Source organism: Canis lupus, chromosome 6 (genome assembly GCF_003254725.2).
Source record: "Canis lupus dingo isolate Sandy chromosome 6, ASM325472v2, whole genome shotgun sequence".
NCBI lineage: Eukaryota > Metazoa > Chordata > Mammalia > Carnivora > Canidae > Canis > Canis lupus.
Window position 1 is genome coordinate 33,377,919 of NC_064248.1, and position 13,783 is coordinate 33,391,701.

Here is a 13,783-nt window from a genome sequence, read left to right on the forward strand (position 1 = left end):
CACTTTCCTTAACAGCAAATAAAGACAATAGTCATAGTACCTCCTTCGTGGGGTAAGTGAGATTGTAGGTGTGATGGAGGTGATTTTATAAAACTTAAAATGTGGTGTGAAAGCTAGTTAATACTAAAGGGTGAATGTGTGATAACCTCGTAGCTTTCTAAAGGTATTTGGAAAGAGGACACCTTCACTCAGTGGTAGTCAGAGACGCAGAAACTGCCCATCAGAATATGAGATCACCCAGAGCTCACAATGAATGGAAATTCCAGACCCTCAAAGGCCACGAAAGAACACAGTTTGCTTTTCCTTATTCATCTTGATCAGTAATTATTTCTTTAGTCTGCTGGTATCTTGCAGAAACCTGATACCCTCCTTGCTGCTTTCCAGGAATCCAGGCTGCCCTATCTCTGGTTGGGCAAGGACTGTGGTGCTAGAAATTAAGGAATTCAGACAAATAATGAACAAGCAAATAAGCAAAATTTTAAGAATAGTAAAAACAAAAAACAAAAAACAAAACCCTTACCTGCCCTCTAGTGTGACCTATGACCATAGGGACCAAAAGGAAACAATAATCATTCAAAGGAACAGATAGAAAAAGTGATCGATCCAAGATTCTGCTGAAATTAAGAGAGCTTTCCCAATCTTTGTGGTATGTTTATCCTGCCATCTTGCTTGCAGAGCTTTATGAAGCCTGGATTATAAATCTAGTAATTTTTTTCTTGGCCTAAGTCATACAGAGAAATGCTCTTTACTGCCTCAAACCCACCCAAAGACATGAAATGGTCAATAAATATAGGAGGGAATAAAGTTTGTCAAAGAAAGGCATGTTAAAGAGATGGAAAGAGTTCATCTACCAAAATTGCCTAATTTTTATAATCATAACTACAATTATTTGTGGGGGCTTCATGGACGTGGACAATTTCATGAATTGCTGAGAGGAGTACAAATGATCAAAGCCTTCCTGGAGAGAAACTGGGTATTCCTATTAAAAACATTTTCCAGAACAATGAATGGTGCAAAGGTTTAGTGATTAAGTTGGTTTAGTGTCATTTTGTTTATTGTATCAAAGAACTGGAAACAAATGTACAACCACAGAGACTCTAAAGGGACATCTGTTGCATGAACAGAATGCCTCTAGTAAAACATAAGTATTGAGTATTGAATGGTATGAAAATGTCATCTCAAAATATTAAGTGAACAAAGATATTCACCAAAAAAGTTTATTTGGTATCATTCTGTATTTGTTAAATCTATGTAGATAGACCTAGATAGATCAGTGCTGTCCGACAGAACCTTGTCTGATGGCAGAAATGTTCTGTGTCTGTGCCATCCAATATGGTAGCCACTAGCCATACCTAGGCATTGAAGACTTCACGTGTGCTAGTCAACTGAGAAACTGAAACTTAAATTTTATCTGAGTTTTGTTTCAGGTCAAATAGTCATATATAGCTAGGGGCTATCACTTTGAAGGCACCAATACAGATAGATAGTGAGAGGGAGAGAGACAGATTAAAAAAAAGATGCTCACTAGTATAGTTAGAACTGTATATTACAATTATAGATGATTATAGTTTTACTTTATTTATATATCACCAAGTTCTGATTATTCTATAACAAATATATATTGCTCCTATAGTAAGCAAAAAAAATATTTAAAATGAAAAACAAAAAAGCAAAAGCTTAACCACATGCAGCCTACCATGTGTTTTATATGTCCTGCAAGCTATGGTAGAAAGTGGGTTTTATATTTTAAATGGTAGGAAAAAATAAAAATAAGTGATATTTTCTTTCACATGAAAATAACAATGAAATTCAAATTTCGCTGTGCATAAATAAAGTTTTATTAGCACACAGTGATATCACCCCCTCACTTGTGCATTGTCTATGGCTGTCTTTGTGCTATAATGGCAGAGCTGAGTAGTTGTAGCAGAGACCACACAGCTTGCAAAGGCAAAATATATACCACAAGGCCCCTTTTAGAAAAGGTTTGCCAAGGCCTGGTCCAAGACCATCAGGGGGAACAAACATGCACAGCACCCACTGGGAGTTAGGCCCTGGTACTGGGCATTCAAGAGTAGCTACATTGCTTCTGGTTAAGGAAGGGTGAGAGAGGGATATTAGCAGTCAGGTGCTTTGCAAGCTGATTCTCAAGTAGCTTCATTGTGACACTTGTGAAGAAAACTGTCAGCATGCTGGCAAGGCCTTTCTCACATTAGCTCCCCTTGCATTTTCCACAGTCCCAGTTCTCCTACGGGGCTGCTTGGGCCTGCAGGTGTCTTGCAGGGGATGCTGACAATGTTTTCCAGGGGCTGGCTTTGGCCCAGGATGGAGCTCCTTCCAGAAAAGCATTTCTGAGAAGGGAAATGAGGGCAATGGAATGTGAAGCTCTCAGGGTGCCAGCAGTCTGAGCAGGAAAGGCCCTTAGAGATGGGCCACCCATTGTACAGAGGAGGCAATGGAGGCCCAGAGATGGGGATGAACTTGCCCAGAACCAGACTAGAATGTGTGCGCCTTATTTCTTAGGTCCATGCTTTCCACACTCCTAGCTCACAAAATAGTACATGGATATCATGGAGGGCTTTTGGGACTGGCTGGGGACTTGGTAGTGAATTGGATCCAATGATGACATTGGATGAGTCATTTATTCCCTTTCAGTCTGTATTCTCATTTTTGAACTGAACAATTAAAGTGTCCAGCACAATATCCACATGTAAAAGAATGAAGTTGGGCCCTTACCTCACACTGTACACAAAAATTAACTCATAATCAATCAAAGACCTATATTTTTATATATAAGACCTAAAACCATAAAACTCTCAGAAGGAAACACAGAGATCTGTAAATCTTCATGACTTAGGATTTGGCAATGGCTTCTTAAATAGGACACCAAAGCATAAGAAAAAAAAAAAAAGAAAAAACCGATAAATTGGAATTAATCAAACCAAAAGCTTTTGTGCATCAAAGGACATCATCAAGAGAGTGAGAAGACAATCCATAGAATGGGAGAAAACATTTGCAGATCACATATCAGAAAAGAGTCTAGGATCCAGAATACATAAAGAACTCTTACAACTGAACAACCAAAAAGACAGACAACCCAATTCAAAAATGAGCAAAGGACTTGAATGGATATTTCTGTAAGGAAGACATACAGATGGCCAACCAGCACATAAAAAGATGCTCATCGTCATCGGTCATTAGGAACATGTCAATCAAAACCACCCCGAGATACCACCTCACACTCCCTGGCATGGTGGTAATAACAAAATGGAAAATAGTGAGTATTGGCAAGGATGTGGAGAAATTGGAACCCTCACACACTGCCAGTGAGAATATACAAATCAGCCACTGTGGAAAAGTCTGGCGGTTCCTCAAAAAGTTAAACATAAGTCACCATATGACCCAGCAATGCCACTCCTAGGTAGATATCCAAAAAAAGTTGAAACCAGCTGTTTAAACAAAAACTTGTATATGAATGTTCATAGCTGCACTACTTACAGTGGCCCAGAAGTGGAAACAAGCCAAGTGTCCACCAGCTGATGAATGGACGGAGAAATTGCGGAAGGTCTGGACGGTGGAGTATTATTCAGTCATACAAGGGAATGGAGTACCGGTACATGACATGTAGATGAACCCTGAAAACAAAAGACCATATGCTGTATGGATCCAGGATGAAATGTCCAGTATAGGTAAATCCAGAGACAGAAAGTGGATTAGTGGCTGGGGGTGGAAGATAGGGAGGAATGGTAGTAGAAATGGGGTTTCCATTTGGGTTGATGACAGTGTTCTGGAACTAGACAGAGGTGATGGCTGCACAACATGGTAAATGTACTTAACACCACTGAACTGTTTACTGTAAAGTGGTAAATGCTGGGGCGCCTGAGTGGCTCAGTCGGTTGAGCATCCGACTTGATTTCAGCTTGGGTCATGATCTCCGGGTCGTGGGATTGAGCCCCCCTGTTGGGCTCTGCGCTCAGTGGGGAGTTTGCTTATCTCTTCTCTCTTTCTCTTTTTTTCTCTGCCCGTCCCCCCTGCTCACTCTCACTCTCAAATAAATAAATAAATCTTAAAAAAATAATGAATTGGTAAATGCTGTGTTACATGTATTTTACTAGAACAAGAAAAACATATCTAGCAGAGTAGGTCACCGTTTGGGGCAAATGACAGAAGTTCAGCTCCGCGCCTGGTGGATGTGCACACATTGGGCAGCTGTTGTTATTACCAGCTTCCCCAAGTGACCCGCCCAATTGTGTGAGGTTGCCCAGAGCTTTCTCATTCACTCATTCAGTAATTTGTCTGTTCATTCAGTCAGCCAGTCAACAAAGACACAGTTAGCATCTACTCTGTGCCAGGTGCTAAGCTGTACTAGGGTTGGGGATTTGAGGTCCCTCCTCCATGGGGCTTCCATCTTCCATAGGCCTGAGAGAGAGGATAAGAAAGGCAAACATGAACTAAGGAAACAAATTTCTGACAATAAGTGCTTTGGGGGGAATGAAAAGTAGGATAATGTGCCCAGAGTCGGAGCAAGTACAACAGCCATGATGACCAGGGGGTCGCCTGGAAGGATGTGACATCTGCATGGAGGCTAGAACGCTAAGAGAGAGGCAGGGTGGATTTCCCATGCTTTTGTCCCTTGTGCTGGGCTCCTCGAAGACCCAGGGGCTGCCTCTGGCTCTCCTTACCTGCACGACCCCCATAAGGTGAGTGTGCCATCCCCAGCTACTACCTCTGATATGTCACGGATGTGTCACAGCTTTGTTCCACTTCCACTGTCATTGTGATGACTGGGTCCCTCAGAGCTGCCAGCCCCCAAGAAACACAATAGTGCAGTTCTCCTTCTAGCTCGGGACACACTGAAAGGACAGGGGAACTGTGTCATTGCCCAGCTCCATTCTCATGCCTGAGGGGCTTCCCAGGTGCAGTAAATGCATGGGCAACCCTCAACAACAGTTATCCTGCTCAAAATGTGGCTAGTGCTGAGGTGAAGAAGCCTCTTGTTAAATAACACGTATGTAGTTTCAACAATACGGAAGGAGCTTAATACGTTCTAGGTCCTTTCCTCCTGGGGCTGGAGATGCACTTGTATTCACCCCAATTCTTCTTGCCCATACATGTGAAGACACTGCAGATGGAGGCGTGTGGCTCCCTGACTCATCTCCACTGCTGGGGAACACAGCTAAGCATTTATGTCTTATCTGAGATCTCTGAGGACTTTGTTGGCATGTCTGAGACCTATGGCATTTCTGAGATCTCTGAGGACAGTACTTGGCATGCAGCAGGTGCTCTATGAATACTGATCCATATCATTGTGTGAAAAGGACAGTATCAAGCAGGATGCTGAGGGAGAGTGCTGACTCCTCTCATCTCTCCCTGGGGGAGCTCTTGGCCTCCGGGAGCTGTCCATCAACTCCCTGCTGAAATCTCATCAAACAGATCAAACTCTTCCCCCAGGGCCAGCAAATCCCGAAGTTCTTACTCCACTCTCTCCCTCTCCTCCCTACAGACAACAGAAGACAAAAACCAGGACACAGAGCGGTAGAGCAGTTGTATCTTTAAACTCTGGAGATCTAGCTGTGACAATGAGGAATTTTAGACGATGAGGATGATGATAATAATGCCTGCATGACTGGGTTCGCCTGCGTGTCAAATGGGAGAACCATCTGTAGAGCATGTGGCAGACTGGATGGCTTGCAGGAGGTCCTCCACAAATACTGGTGATTATCATGACCATTCTCATAATCATCACTCATATTTTGGGTTCCTCCAGAAACATACCCTGAGACAAGATCCTGAGGGTTTTATCTGGGAAGGGACCCAGGAGACACCAATAGGGGTAGGGTAGTGAGCCAGGATGGGAAAGGTAGGCAATAATGTGATCACAGCGGTCAACCAGGGTGGCATCCTGCTGGGAGTGCTGGGAATTGGCCCAGGGTATCAACTCCCCAGCACTTCCAGCTTGTCCCTTTTGAGCTGGACAGGCAGAGATGGCCATAGAGAGCCCACATCAGGCTGAGTCTCAGGCAGTAACAGACTGAAGGCAAGTGAGTGTGCAAAGACATAGAGAATGCTGGGCAGAGCATTGGCAGTGGCTGGGCCCCCCACCCTCTCTACCATCAATGGCTAAGGTATTTTTCTTACTTTTTTTTTCCTATCAAATGACTTTAGAGCAGTTTTAGGTTCATGGCAAAATTGAGGGAAAGGTAGAGAGATTTCCCATGCACCCCTGTCCCCATACATGCACGGCCTCCCCCACCAGACGGGGACATTTGTTAGGACTTATGAACCTGCATGGCCACACCAATGCCCAAAGTCCAGAGTTTCCATCAGGGTTCACTCCTGTGCATTCACAGGTTCATGCCGTGTGTCTGTCATTACAGCATCCCACAGGCTAACACCCTCTGTGCTCTGCCTGCCAGCGCTCTCTCTCCCTCGCCCCCGGAATCCACTGTCTTTTTACTGCCTCCATAGTTCTGCCTTTTCCAAGAATGTCACATAATTGGAATCATACAGTAGGTAGCTTTTTCAGATTGGCTTTTTCATTAAGCGATATGCATTTAAGTCTCCTCTGTGGCTTGTCACGGGTTGGTAACTCTTTTTTTTTTTAAGCACGGAGTAATATTCCATGGATAGACCACAGTTTGTTTATCCCTTCATCTAAAGAAGGACATTTCGCTGGCTTCCAAGTTTTGGCAATTAAGAATAGAGTTGCTATGGGGCTCGTGGCTGGCTCAGTCGGTAGAGCATATGACTCTTGATCTTGGGGTTGTGAGTTCAAGCCACACATCAGGCATAGAGATTACTTAAATAAAATCTTTATTTTTGGGATCCCTGGGTGGCGCAGCGGTTTAGCGCCTGCCTTTGGCCCAGGGCGCGATCCTGGAGACCCGGGATCGAATCCCACATCGGGCTCCCGGTGCATGGAGCCTGTTTCTCCCTCTGCCTGTGTCTCTGCCTCTCTCGCTCTCTCTGTGTGACTATCATAAATAAATAAAAATTAAAAAAAATAAAATCTTTATTTTAAAGATATATTTATTCATTCATTTATTTATTTATGAATGAATGAATGAATGACACGAGAGAGGAGCAGAAACACAGGCAGAGGTAGAAGCAGGCTTCCCGCGGGGAACCTGTTGTGGGACTTGACCTCGGGACTATGGGATCACGACCTGATCCAAAGTCAGATGCTCAACTGCTGAGCCACCCAGGCGTCCCTAAAAATAAAATCTTAAAAAAAAAAAAGAAAAAGAATAGAGCTGCTATAAACACCTGTGTGCAGGGTTTTGCATGGATGCCAGCTTTCAACCTCCTTGGGTCAATACCAAGGAGTGTCATTGGTTGGTCATATGGCAGGAGTATGTGTAGTCCTGTAAGAAACCACCAGACTGTTCCAAAGTGGCTGTACCATTTTGTGTTCCCACCAGCAAAGAATGAGAGATCTTGTTGCTCTACATTCAGAACTGGGTGCTGTCAGTGTTCCAGACTTTTTTGGATTTCTTCCTCCTTCTGTCCCATCCTCATCTTTGGTCACTGCTGAGGTTTTAAAATGCCATTCTCTAGGCTCCCATAGTCTGTGCTCACCATTTCCATAGCACTTACGTATTCATAAATTCCGTCATTCCATCACGAATTCACAAGCTGATTCCAGTCCTCATTTGCTCATGTGTGTACTTGCCCATTTATTCTCCCACTCTCACCAAAACTGCTGACCAGCTACTTACTGTGTGTCAGGCAGGCTGTTAAAGGATCTCTTTCAGGGCCATCTCCTCTGGCCAGTAAGCTCCACAGGGACAGGCCCTTGGCCTTACTCATCACCCCACGCCAGGTGCCAGGCATAGTGCCCAGCACAGAGCAGGGCTCAGTATATGTTTAACTGAACTGACAACATATTAGAGGAAATGGCCTCCTTTATTTTTCTTTCTTTCCAAACTGAACGCCCCAGAAAGATCTGGACTTGGTGGGAACTAGACAGTTGCTTGACTGATATTTAAAAGACCTTTCCCATGGAAAAAGGTCTTCCTGAAAATGAATCCCAGGCTCCCTGGGAGTTGGCGGGCGTGAAGGGCGTGCAAATGCTCCTTCTCCTGCTGAATCCAGAGGCAATAGATGGAAGAGCTTTGCCAGAAGGTACCAGACCTCACACTGGCTCCAGGGAGCAGCTCCTGAGCTGGATTCTCCAGGGTTCCAGCCCCAGACCTACCACTGCTCTGTAGCTGTGTGACTTAGGGCCTGTCACGGACACTCTGACCTAAGTTCTTTAAAGGCGGCTGGCAGCTTCTTCTTGCTGGTTTGCTCAGAGGACTGAATGTGACAGCTTGTGCACATAGCTTGGGAAATCAATCCTGGCTCCACGGAAGGCCCCTTGATGGGGACCACCGCATCAAAGCTGCGTTCCTTGAAATACCCTGTACTCGCCTCTGTAACCCCAGGGAGACCACAGCCCTCCCCCCATGCCACTTCCCTACTTGTCGCTGAGACCTGACATCTGCTGTGCTGGCCTGGCTGCCTTGGCCTGTCCCCAAGTCTGTGATACAGCACAGTAAGCTGAGCTGGTGGCATCGTGTGAGCAAGTAAGGCCCCTGGGGTCTGGAGGGCTTACAGGCTACACCGGAAACCGCCCAGCCACCAGTTGAACGCCCGCCCGTGAGCCTCCAGCAAGCCTGTTGGGGGCCCCTCGTCCCTCTGACTCCTGGTTTCCTTGCCCACAGACCGAGGGCAGCCCAACGGGGAGCTTGATCATTGGGTTTCAGCCTGACTTTCTGAGCACCTCCCCTGACTGGTTGCCACAACTGGGAGGAGAGAGATGCTCCCGGCAATGAGTGGAAGCCAGGGAAGGTGCTAAACTTCTACAGTGCATGGGATGGCCCCACAACAAGGGTTATTTGGCCCCAAATGTCAACAGTGCTGAGGTTGAGAAACCCGCTCTAGTGCGGCTCTTGTAGTTTGACGAGTGAAACCCAGAAAGGCCCAAATCACCGAATATGTTAGCCCATTTCAATCTCTCTGAGCCTCTGCCTCTCCATCTGTAAAGTGGGGGTTAGAATGGTAGCAGGGCTGTGGAGGGGCTCAAGAGGGAGAGCCCGTAAAGTGTCCTGCTCAGGGCTGTCCAAACAGCCGGCAGATTAGGAGTGGGAGGACCCCATCCCCACCCCTGGAGTCTGGTTCTGACTCTTCCCCCAGGGGCCATCCTCCGCCTGGAACATCCAGGTGTGCGTTGTCGTGGAAACCTTTCAGGGACAGCAAGAGCCTGACTGATTTTTTTTTCCTCTCCTCAAAATAACCCATGCTGTCAGTCAAGTAACACTCAGGCACAGTGGTGAGGCGAGGGAGATTGTTTGGCCATCATTAACCGCTGAGCAAGGCGCCCGCTTGGAGAGCTTCCACCCCTGCCACCGGCAGTTAATAGCAATGCAACAGCGAGTAATTAATAGTCACGATGATGACCGTTACGGCGATGGCGGCCTTGCCCTACCCTGGCAGCCCTCCCCAGATGGCGACGGAGATGGCCACGGCCACCGTGCCCTGCGCCGGCCCTCCCGGCCAGTTTATGTGCCAGGTGCTTCACGTGCTCACCAAGTACGTCCTTGAGAGTGAGGTCGGTATTGAGTCCGTTTTACAGATGAGGGTGCCGAGGCTCACAGGCGTAGTGCTGGGGCTGGTCTGAGCCCAGTTCGGACGCCATGTGCCATGCTCTACCCGCCGAGGGCGACCGCCTCTCAGGAGCCTCCAGCGGAAGTGGGCGTCGGGAGAAGGCTCGGTTCCTTCGAACTGTGGCCCCGACATCTAGACTGTCAGCTCCAGGCTCTTTCTTGGTGAGCTCTGAAGCGGGAGACACTACCACCTGGCCTGACCGACTCTGAGCGCCGCCCGCCCGGATCCAGACGCCCCTGGTGGCAGAAGAGCTCCTACCTGGCTCTGATGTCTGTGCTTCGTAGAGCCTGGGTGGAATTCCTGGCGCACCCGCGCCTCAACCTCCCCCAGGACAAAGGCCCAGCACAGCCTCCAATCCACATCACTCCTTCTGGCCCTCAGCAAACAGTCCCTGTTCTGGGCAGGAGGAGATAGAAAAATGCTGGCCACAGAATCCAACAGACCTGGGTGTAGACCACACCCCTATTACCTCTAGTCCTGGCCTCACACAGCCTACGTATGCTTCCTAAGCCTCAGCCCACCGGGCAGCTCTCAGAGCCAACATGCTACTGTGCAGCACGTAGCAGGCTACGTAGGGTGCCTCGAGAGTCCCTGGGGACCCACGCTTTGGAGCAGCTGCCAGCGACTAAGGCACTGAGGACTGCCCTGGATTCCATGGGGCAGCTCCCGCGGTCAGTTCATGAGGCTGGTGCGCCACCTCGTGGCCAGGGTCCTCCATGGAGCCAGCCCACAGTGAAGAGCCCATGAGGCTGGCCTCCTCAAGCCTCACAAACTTGCAACCTCAGGGAGGAAAAAATGACCTTCAGGCTGCCCGGCACGTGAAGCCAAGAACAGTCTCCGCACCTGTCTTCACCACTGGCTGGCCCAGAGCAAGGAGCCCTGGAAGCTCCGGGATTCTGTTCATTCACTCACTCATCCTCTCATTCTCTCAGACCCTGGGCTCCTTCTCAGACTGGGCTCCTCTCTCAGCCCGCCCCTCGCCCCCCCACAACCCCGTCCCTGCCCCTCATCCACGCTCACCTACCCCTCATACGTGCTCGCCTAGCCCCTCTTGGTCCTAGCCCTCATAGACCCTCATGGACCCTCACCTAGCACCTCACGGACGCCAACTGAGCCCCTCACAGACGGTCGCTTGACCCTCACAGACACTTGCCTGGCCCCTCATGGTCCCTCGCCTGGCCCCTCACAGATGCTAGCCTGGTTCCTCATGGTCCCTCGCCTGGCCCCTCACGGATGCTCACCTGGCCCCTCACGGATGCTCACATAACCCCTCAGGGATGCTTGCCTGGCCCCTCAGGGACATTCACCTGGCCCCTCAAGGACACTCACCTGCCCCTTACGGACGCTCACCTGGCCACTACAGTCCCTCACCTGGCCCCTCACGGTCCCTAGTCTGGCCCCTCAAAGACGCTCAGCTGCCCCTCACGGACACTCATCTGGCCCCTCACAGATGCTCGCCTGGCCCCTCACAGAGTTGGCCTGGACCCTCAGGACCCTCACGTAGCCCCTCAGGGATGCTCACATGGCCCCTTACGGACGCTCGTCTGGCTCCTTCCCAGTCCCTTGCCTGGCTCCTCATGGACGCTCGCCTGACTCCTCATGGCGCTCAAATAGCCCCTCACGGATGCTCGCCTGGCTCCTCATAGACGCTCACCTGGCCCCTCACGGAGGCTCACGTAGTCCCTAACGGACGCTCGCCTGGCCCCTTTCAGTCCCTCACCTGGCCCCTCACAGATGCTTGCCTGGCCCCTCACAGTCCCTCGCCTGGCCCCGCAGAGTCTGTCACCTGGCCCCTCACAGATGCTCGCCTGGCCCCCACCGACGCTGGCCTGGCCCCTCAGCACCCTCACATAGCCCCTCACAGACACTCGCCTGGCCCCTCACATTGCTGGCCTGGACCCTCAGGATCCTCACGTAGCCCCTCAGGGACACTCACATGGCCCCTTATGGACGCTCATCTGGCCCTTTCCCAGTCCTTCGCCTAGCCCCTCACGGACACTCGCCTGGTCCCTCACAGTCCCTTGCCTGGCTCTTCATGGATGCTCACCTGGCCCCTCAGGGTTCCTCACCTGGCCCCTCAGGACCCTCATGTAGCCCCTCACGGATGCTCGCCAGGCCACTCACAGTCTCTTGCTTGGCTCCTGACAGACACTGGCCTGGCCCCTCAGCACCCGCACGTAGCCCCTCATGGACTCTCACCTGGCCCCTCACGGATGCTCACCTGGCCCCTCAGAGTCCCTCGCCTGGCCCCTCACCGACGCTGGCCTGGCCCCTCAGCACCCTCACATAGCCCCTCACAAACACTCGCCTGGCCCCTGATGGACACTGGCCTCACCCCTCAGGACCCTCACGTAGCCTCTCACGGACGCTCACATTGTCCCTCACGCAGGCTCACCTGGCCCCTCACGGACGCTTCACTGACACTTGCCTGGCCCCTCACGGACGCTGGCCTGGCCCTTCATGGATGCTGGCCTGGCCCCTGAACCCCCACGTAGCCCCTCACAGATGCTCGCCTGGCCCCTCACGGATGGTCACCTGGTCCCTCACGGACGCTCACCTGGCCCCTCACAGACGCTCACCCCGCCCCTCACAGAGGCTCGCCCCGCCCCTCACAGAGGCTCGCCTGGCCCCTCACAGTCCCTTGCCTGGCCCCTGATGAACGCTCACCTGGCCCCTGATGGACGCTGGCCTGGCTCCTCAGGACCCTCACGTAGCCCTCATGGACAATCACCTGGCCCCTCATGGATGCTCGCCTGGCCCCTCACAGTCTCTTGCCTCCCCTCACGGATGCTCACCTGGCCCCTCACGGACGCTCATATAGCCCCTTACGGACGCTTGCCTGGCCCCTCACAGATGCTGGCCTGGCCCCTCAGGACCCTCACGTAGCCCCTCACAGTCACTCACCTGGCCCCTCACGGATGCTCGCCTGGCCCCTTACAGTCCCTTGCCTGGGCCCTCACAGTCCCTCGTCTGGCCCCTCACAGACGCTGGCCTGGCCCCTCAGGACCCTCATGTAGCCCCTCACGGGCACTCACATGGTCCCTCATGGAGACTCTCCGAACCCTTCATGGACGCTCGTGTCACCCCTCAGGACACTCATATAGCCCCTCAAAGATGCTCACCTGGCCCCTCAGAGTACTTCACCTGGCCCCTCAGAGTACTTCATCTGTCCCCTCAGAGTCCCTCTTCTGGCCCCTCACAGACACTCGCCTGGCCCCTCATGGTCCCTCGCTTGGCCCCTCACAGATGCTCGAGTGGCTGCTCACGGTCTCTCGCTAGGCCCTTCATGGTCCCTCACGTAGCCCCTCACGTAGCCCCTCACGGACGCTCGTCTGGCCCCTCAGGACCCTCACCTGGCCCCTCACAGACGCTCACATGGTCCCTCACACAGGCTTGCCGATCGCCTCACGGACGCTCACGTAGCCCATCAAGGACGCTAGCCTGGCCCCTCACAGATGCTCACAAAGCCCCTCACGGTCCCTCACCTGGCCCTCACGATCCCTCACGTAGCCCCTCACAGACACTCACCTGGCCCCTCACAGTCCCTAGCCTCCCCCTCACGGACGCTCTCCTGGCCACGCACGGCTGCTCACATAGCCCCTCATAGACACTCGCCTGGCCCCTCACGGACGCTCGCCTGGCCCCTCACGGACGCTCACGTAGCCCCTCAAGGATGCTTCCCTGGCCTCTCCTGGAGGCTCACTTGTCCCCTCACGGACGCTCACGTAGCCCCTCATGAACACTCACGTAGCCCCTCACGGACGCTCATTAGCTCCTCACGGATGCTCACCTGGCCCTTCATGAACGCTCACATAGCCTTTCACAGATGCTCATCTGGCCCCTCACAGTCCCGCACCTGACCCATCAAGGTCCCTCATGTAGCCCCTCACAGACGCTTGCCTGGCCCCTGACAGACACTCGCCTGGTCCCTCATGGATGCTCACCTGGTCCCTCACAGACACTCACGTAGCCCCTCACAAATACTCACCTGGCCACTCCCAGTCCCTCGCCTGGCCCCTCACAGACATTCACCTGCCCCTCATGGATGCTCATCTGGCTCCTCACCGTCCCTCACCTGGCCTCTCAGGACGCTCACGTAGCCCCTCACGGATGCTCGCTGTGCTCCTCAGTCCCTTTC

General features: G+C 51.4%; 1 protein-coding gene across 2 annotated transcripts in view; it reads right to left on the minus strand.

Annotated features, from left to right (window-relative positions):
- Positions 1 to 288: 288 nt before the first annotated feature.
- METTL22 (methyltransferase 22, Kin17 lysine) overlaps positions 289 to 13,783 on the minus strand; it is a 38,888-nt gene continuing 25,393 nt past the window's right edge. The window contains exons 11-12 of one of the 2 annotated variants that reach the window (XR_007411276.1): positions 3,496 to 3,632; positions 289 to 427 (exon numbers count right to left, since the gene is read on the minus strand). The gene's annotated coding sequence lies outside the window, so the exon portion shown is untranslated. The remainder of the gene's footprint in view (positions 428 to 3,495; positions 3,633 to 13,783) is intronic. The other variant, XR_007411277.1, reaches the window with a different exon arrangement.